The sequence below is a fragment of the Rhinichthys klamathensis genome, unplaced genomic scaffold, assembly GCF_029890125.1.
Source record: "Rhinichthys klamathensis goyatoka isolate OS25496 unplaced genomic scaffold, OSU_Roscu_1.1 h1tg000011l_1, whole genome shotgun sequence".
Classification (NCBI taxonomy): domain Eukaryota; kingdom Metazoa; phylum Chordata; class Actinopteri; order Cypriniformes; family Leuciscidae; genus Rhinichthys; species Rhinichthys klamathensis.
Genome location: NW_026606564.1, coordinates 7,752,310 through 7,760,812, shown reverse-complemented (window position 1 = coordinate 7,760,812; position 8,503 = coordinate 7,752,310).

Here is an 8,503-nt window from a genome sequence, read left to right as displayed (position 1 = left end):
TTTGGGCACCCCCCAACGAGTAAAAACTTCTTCCCTTAGGATTTTAACAATCTTCTGTGTCTTGCTATCCCTAAGTGGGAACATCTCTACCCATTTGGTGTAGTAATCTACGATCACTAGGAGGTACGTGTGCTTTTTCTTACTGCTGGGGAAGGGTCCCATCAAATCCATGCCCAATGTATGCCCTGGTTCTGTCACTTGGGTATGCTGTAAAAAACCACTGGGTTTTGTGTTGCTTTGTTTATATTTTTGACAGACGCTACACTCCTTGACATGTTGCCAGATGTCTTTGCGTACAGTCGGCCACCAAGCCACGTCCAAGAGCCTCAATAACGTTTTTAGTCGACCCAGATGTCCTCCTAATGGGTTGTCATGAAAGTAGTGTAGAAAGCCTGGAATTAATACCTGAGGAACAACTAATTGGAATCTGTCTCCATTGTTCTTTACTGGTATCCGACGATACAACACCCCCTGTTGGACCTCGAAGGTAATCTGTTGGTCTCGTACTTTTCTGACTTTGGGCTCGGACTTCAGGTGAGCAACAGTGCTGTCAGTACTTTGTGCTAGGGAAATTTCCGCCAGTGTATGCGGTATGTCTGATGAGCACCTCGTAGTTGTTATGGTCATACAGTGAGCTTCTTCTCTCTCCTCAGGTTCACTGACTCTAGACAAGGCATCCGGACCTAGGTTGAGACATCCTTTCCTATGATGTACTTGGAAGTTGAATTGCTGCAACCTAAGTGTCCATCGGGTTAGTCGTGAGGAAGTTTTGGGACTATTGAAGGCCCAAGTTAAAGCAGCATGATCGCTGTAAATGTCAAACTGACACCCTTCCAGGTAATGCCTCCATTTTTCTACCGCCCAGACCACCGCCAAACACTCTTTTTCAGATGTAGAGTAATTTAGTTCTGCACCTCTCAGGGTCCTAGAAGCATACGCTATCACTCTTTCCCCTTCAGGGGTTTGTTGGGTGAGAATGGCTCCTAACCCTACATCACTGGCATCCGTATGCACCTGAAAAGATTGGTTGAGGTCAGGCTGCATCAATACGGGAGGGTCTTGTAGCACTTGTTTGATGGTATTAAAGCTTGCTTGACACTCAGAGGTCCAGTCCCATTTTACTCCCTTCTTTTTCAGATGATTCAAAGGGGCAGTTATGTCAGCAAAACTGGGAATGAATTTATGGTACCACCCTGCTAATCCCAGAAAGCGTTGGAGAGCTTTGAGGTCTTTGGGAAGAGGATATTGGGCAACCGCAAGAGTCTTTTCTTTATCAACTTCCACTCCTTTCGCTGAGACAATGTGACCAAGGAACTTTAACTGTCTCTTAAAGAAGTGACACTTCTTCATGTTAAGGGTAAGAGACGCTTGTTCCAGTCGTTGCATTATGGAGTTCAAGTGTTTGGTGTGTTCCTCTAAGGATCGTGAATAGATGATAATATCATCTATATATACGAAACAGAATTTTCCCCTCAATTCTGCCAGAACCTTCTCCATCAGCCTCTGGAATGTGGCAGCTGCATTTCTGAGCCCATAAGGCATGACTCGGAATTGGAATAGTCCCTGGTTGGTAATGAAGGCTGTTTTTTCTTTGCTCTTTTCCTCCATATCCACCTGCCAATACCCTGACTGCAGATCTAGTGTGCTGAACCAAGTGGCGCCATCCAGTGATTCCAGGATGTCATGAATAAGCGGCATTGGATACGCATCAGGTATGGTCTTGCTGTTGAGCCTTCTATAGTCCACACAGAACCTGTAGGATCCATCTGGCTTGGGGACCAGGACTACTGGTGATGACCATGGAGAGCAGGATGGTTCAATGATGTGGTCTTTTAGCATTTGGTCAACCTGGTCATCAACGATCTTCTTTTTGAAAGGTGAGACCCTATATGCTCAAGATTTAATCGGCACTTCATCCGATATGATGATTTTGTGATGTTCCACTGATGTTTTTCCCAAGACATTAGATGTAGTACGAGGCCAGGTATCCATCAGCTTCATCAACTCCTGCTGATTATCGGAGTCCCAGCCAGGAACAACCTCAGTGTGTCGGGTAGCGAGTTGTGTTTCCCAGGAGGAAGGTAAGGCATAGTAAAGACTCACAGTAGCAGTATGGGGTCTTCTTTCACTCACCGGCATTGTAGACAGATCAGTCTTAATCAGGGCAGATAAGAAGGGATAATATATATATCCTTTGCCCATTTTCAGGCCATATCTACTTTGGCTGACATCCAAAATGGCTTCAGCAGCCCTCAGGAAATCCAAGCCAGCTATAATGGAAAACGCCAGGTGATCATCCTTCATTATATACGTCTCCACTCTGCACACTTTATCCTGCCATTTATAGCAGACGGTTTTCTGATCCATAGCTTGGTGCACCTTTCCATCAGCCATGATGAAGCGCTGAGGGGAACCTGGAGTTTCGGCTGCTGTTTCACCTCCTAGCTGTATCCAGAGGTTTTCCTGCATCAGTGTGTACGTACTCCCTGTATCCACCACTGCCTTCACCTCTTTCCCTTTTACTATTACAGGCACCAGGAGAAGAGCATTTAGGGAATGTGGTTGAGCAATAGAGAGCCCTGCCAAGTTTTTGGGAAAATGTTTCTCAGATGGTTTCTTATTGGCCTTTTCTTTACCATTCTGACTGTCCACTTTTTGCCAGTAATCCTTTGCCCCCATACAATCCTTCTCCACCATAGAGCCCACTTTCACCAGCTGTTCCACCGTCTTCACCGCCCCTCTTAGACAGCCCGCCATCTCTTCCTCCGTGATATCAGGCTTCCACTTGAGGCAAAGTGCTCGGTAATCATAGGCAAAATCTCTCAGACGTTGACGTGGCTGCTGAACTAGAGACCTCAGCTTATCTTCCACTTCCGTGAGGTAATCATCTGGAAGGAACGCACACATAAAAGCCTCTTTGAAAGATTGCCAATCTGTTACCTTGCTCTTCTCTGCCCTCCACCAACTCAGAGCCGGCCCTCTCAGAACCGTGCTCAGGGTGCCCACCAGCTCCACACCGGGAAGTGGCCTGATATCCAGAAAGTTTTCACACTGTTCTATGAAGTTGAGCACATCAGAAGTCTCACAAGAGTCACCAAAGGTTGGAAACTCCAGTCGAATCGGGGGCCGCCCACAGAAGGACGAAGAACTTGGAACAACCGGAGGGGTAAGCACATCAGTAAGCGGAGAAGATACATGAGAGACATCATACGTAGAATTGACAGTCTTAGTTGGAGGGAATTTAACTCTAGTTGGGAGTTTCGGAGTCCTAAGATCGTGAATGGATGACATGGAGGTAGTTGGTGTATATGGCTGTAATCTAGAGAGAGAAGGGGTACTGGTGAAACGAAACTTTTTCAGCTTATTTTCCCATTTTTCATCTCTTCTCAGGAAACAATCAGCCACCGCACTCTCTAACTTTTCCAGGGAGCGACGGAAATAATCCTCCAAATCTGCAAAGCCATTGTCGACTGCCTCGCTGAAACTAGCTTCCCTATTAAGTGAACTGTCAACCGAGTGCTTATACTCCTGTTCAACTGATGTAACTTTTGAACCAAGGGCCAATAAAACCACTTTGAGTTGATCAATCTCAGTTTGCATCGTTTGTACCACATTTCCCATCACTACACAATCATCATCATCATCATCATCATCAGAAATATACAATGAACTGAGCATAGACGTTATCTCACCGGTTGGATTGCGTCTAGTGACAAATGGGCCTGCAGTAAAATCTGCATTGAGTGTCTCTCTAGATTTATTTTCTTCGGCCTGGTCAGGGTTATCAGTGTCAACAACAGCCTGTGTAATACCTTCAGCATTGACATTTGTCTCCTCCTCCATATTTACAGACTTTAACAAAAACAAAAACATCCAACAAGCAACAGAACGTCCCCGTACTGGCCACCAATATGTAACACTCCCCTAAGCACCTCAGTGGGGTTTACAAATATAAAAGGAGAACATTCGTTCCGTTGGAATAAATCAAAATAATGGAGGAGTATTAAACACAAAAATAAGACAAATTGAATATCAAGAAAGCCCACAGTGTATTTATAAGACAACAGTATAATCTCAGTAAACCAACTGCACACTATTGGATAAATGTTCATGTGTGTGCGTGTACAAGTCTTTCAGTCCAGCGTGTAATATTTACAAAGTCAGATCAGCCTCACCGGCAAGAATGGTACATCCGTGAGCAGAATCTGTAGGGTCCCCAGCTGTTTAAAGTCCCCCAGATGAGTAATCCACAGTCCCATGAAAAGATACACTCCACAAAGGATCGGCAATAACACTCAAAAAACAGCCAGGAAAAAAAAACAGGTAATCCACTGCGATCGTGTCCGTCTAGTGAATGAATGAACGCGCGTTCCCCTTCCGCCGGAATGCCGGCTCTATATATTTAAAAATACCCCCTCAGTTCCTGTTTGGGTGACGTGAAAACACGTGTCATCCCGTCTCGCCCGGAACGCCTCTCGCGAGACGGGAGGTGCGGCACAACAACACATACACATTAGGGAAAATTACAGATAAAGAAGACAGCATATAAAACCAACATTGATCAACTCATCACTCTTATTAGTTGATCTATTTTATATATACTGCCCCTTATGTGGCCACGCTACAACTTCATATATTCACTTTGCTGAAAATGTATGTTTTCCCTCTAAAACTGTGACTGTTTATAGCAATAACAAGCCATGGTTTAGTAAGGATATTAGAATGTTGTATCTGGAGAGAAAAAGTGCTTTTCAGAGTGGAGATATCTGTCAGTATTCTCTGGCTAAATATGCATTTGAAAGGGCTGTTAGAAAAGCTAAAGCTAACTATAGGGCCAAGCTTGAAGCTAAGCTTGGTGTCCATGATAACAGGGGTGTTTGGCAAAGCCTTCAACAGATTACTAATTATAAAAACAATTACACAGTTTCTGATGATGACCATTCACTACCTAATAAGCTAAATTAATTTTATTGTAGATTTGAATGTAATTCTGAATGTTCAGTCAGCTCTAATTTCCTCAATGACATAGCTCCTCTTGAACCACCTTTTCTGATAGAAGAAACAGAGGTCAGATCTCTGTTGAGGAAACAAAATTGTAGGAAGGCATCAGGCCCTGACCAGGTCTCTGCTGCCACTATTAAATGGTGTGCCAATGAGTTGTCGTATGTCTTCACTGACATTTTTAATTGGTCCCTTAGAGTATGTAAAGTCCCAGCATGTTTTAAATCAGCTGTAATCATTCTTGTGCCCAAGAAGTCGAATGTGAGTTGTTTGAATGACTACAGACCAGTGGCCCTAACCTCTGTTATCATGAAAGTTTTTGAGCGATTAGTGGCTAATCATCTCTCAGCTACGTCACTTGATCCTCATCAATTTGCATATAGGGAGAACAGGTCTGTTGAAGATGCAGTTTCTCTTTGTACTCATAATATTCTTCAACATTTGGAGGGGACAGCTACATATGCACGGGTTCTGTTTATTGATTTTAGTTCTGCTTTTAATAATATTATACCAATGAGATTGTGTGACAAACTCCTGGGGTTGGGGGTTAAGGAGTCCATATGTAAGTGGATTCTAGACTTTTTAACTGATAGATCTCAAGTGGTTAGGGTTAATGACCTTTTGTCAAAATCAATGTCCACCAGCATTGGCGCCCCCCAGGGGTGTGTTCTGTCTCCCCTTTTATACTCATTTTACATCAATGACTGTTTTTCTCACCATGACTCAGTCAAAAAAATTTAATTTGCAGACGATACCACTGTGGTAGGCCTCATTACTAACGATGATGAATCGGCCTACAGAACAGAAGTGTCCTTGCTGGCTGAGTGGTGCACAATTAACAACTTGTCCCTTAACATCTCTAAAACTAAGGAGATGGTTGTTGATTTTAGGAGCAAAAATATTAAGTCGCTCCAGCCCCTGGCCATCAAGGACAAAACTGTAGAGTGGGTGGAAAGTTTCAGGTTCCTTGGGACCATTATATCCTCCAGTCTCAAATGGAACCTTAATGTCAGTCAGATTGTTAAAAAAGCTCAGCAGCGACTTTTCTTTTTGAGACAACTTAGGAAATTTACAGTGTCCAAGGCTGGAATGCTTCACTTTTACAGGGCTGTGATAGAGAGCATTCTCACTTTCTCGATCACAGTATGGTGGGGTAGCTGCTCGGCGGAGGATAAGTCTGCATTGAACAGGGTAGTTAGCACTGCTTCAAGAATAATTGGGTTGGACCTCCCTAAGATCTGTGACATTTATAACATCCGTCTACTCAAAACTGGTCTGAAAATACTCAAGGATTCATTACACCCTGCTAATTCCCTTTTCATCCCTCTACCATTAGGCAGAAGGTTAGGAAGTATAAGATCCAGAACCACCCGTTTTTCTAATAGTATTTACCCGCAGGCTGTGAGGGCTCTCAACTCACAACAACAATCTCTATCTACTTTACTTATACAGACATAGCTATGCCCTCCTTCTTCTTAGTGTCACTAAACGCACTAGCACTTTGTCTGATTAATTTTGTTACTATTTATTAGCAGTAATCTAAGTATTTGTTCTCTGTTTAGATTTCATGTTTTTATTGTATATGTTATGTTGCATTGTCTTGTGTGAGCCAATTCACCAAAATGAATTCCAGGCGATGTGGGTCGTTCTGGCAAAATAAAGACTTGAACTTGAACTTGTTGTCACGATTTCTGTCTTGTGTTTTCCTTGGGTGCTTCTCAATATCCCTCCTCGTCTTCTCGATCCTCCGTCCTCCATCCTATGACCCGGAAACCGATCGAGCTCAGCCATCTTGAAGGACATCTCAATTCTCTAATTGCACCGCGAGGAGGCGAGGATCGAGGAGTGAGGAGGCTTCCAGAGGAGCTATGAGCGAGGATGCACAGTTGTATGCTTTGCGGAAGTGTTTTATCGACTAAACGTGACGCAGGTATCAATTCTCCTCCCCCTTCACGTCGGTCGCAATCATTTTAATTTATACTTTGCAGTTTATATAAACCACACATCTCACATATTTCAACAGGGTATCTTGCTTTATTATTATTTATTACTAATTTCTTAAATAACCAAACTTCAACAACATAAGGGCAGATCCTTTGAGCGCAGCTGATGACGCAGTGAAGTGACGCTCGAGTGATCAAGTATTCCAAAGTATAAAAAAAAACTTTCATTCGATTCCTCTGTCCTCATTTTCTTTCCTTGCAGCCGTCCCTCGCATCCTGCAGGGGGTGGAGCTGAGACGCGAGGAAAGGAAGCGAGGAAAGGAAACGAGGATGCACAAATAAGAATTGAGAAGCACCCCTTGTCTTGTGTGGACTTTTGATATTTTCTATTCTGTGCCATGTTTTGTAGTCCTTTGTAGTTTTTCTTGTTTATTAGTCTCTCCGGGTGTTTCTAATTAGCCCCGTCCCCTTGTTATCTTGTTTAGCTGGTTTGTCTGTGTATTTAAACCTCTGTGCTTCAGTTGTTGGTTGTCGGTCGTTGTTGCTTGTAGCTGTCTCCATGTTCCTGTCTTGAGTTCCGTGTTCCTTTGTTTGCCCTGGATGACCTATTTGTTTCATTAAAATTGTGCTTGCATTTGGATTCTCTCTCCGCTTCGTTCCTACCTCACCGTTACAGGTGTAGGTTGATGACGCAAAATTCCATTTGAATTATGGAACTTGTCGTCAAGCTTATGGATCTAATAATGCTTATGGATGAGTGAATACATTGATGTTTTTAAAGCTGCAGTCCGGCGTTTTTCCTCTTTGTCGCCATCTCTGTTCGAAATCTGCAATTGCAGTCATTCGCGGAATTATCAACTTTACGTGAGTTGTAGTTCAACACCCTCGACACGGCACAGCGCGGATGAACACAATGTTTGAGGAGACTGTGAGGCTGTCAGTCACCGCGCTGGTGTGGATAATGGCATTCAGAATCACAGATCATTATTTTTGGAAGTATGACCAACATAAGAATTTTCACCGGAAAATGTCATCTGAACTAGTAAGAAACATCCACCTTTGTTCTGGTTCTGACATTGCAATAAATCGCGCTGATTAAATCTAACAATCGCTTATAAGTTATCATATCACGCAAAACCGTGCAAATTATCCTTTGTTCTCAAATTGCAGTCTCTTCTTTCTGTAGCCACTCCGAAGTCCGAACGAAGTCTTTTGCATTTTACAGTGGGTGAATCTGTTGTCACTGGTGATTGTCGTTTGAACCTTTCTGGATCCGCCATCAAATTGATAAGTTTAATTATATCAAGTGCTGTGAGAAAAGGCTATAAATCTCCACCTCCAGCATCCTCACACGCGATATAGCCTACTAGCCGAGACTCTTCTTTATGTGTACAGATGTGACGTAATGACACAAAGACATGCTCGAATCTCCCGCGGAAATCCACCAGTACCACTGGAATTAAAAACATTATTACAAGCTTACCGCTGTGAATCGAGCTACGGCAAGCAGATAGTTTTGAACACTGGCTGGTTATGTATTTTCTCAAATATGTATTTTG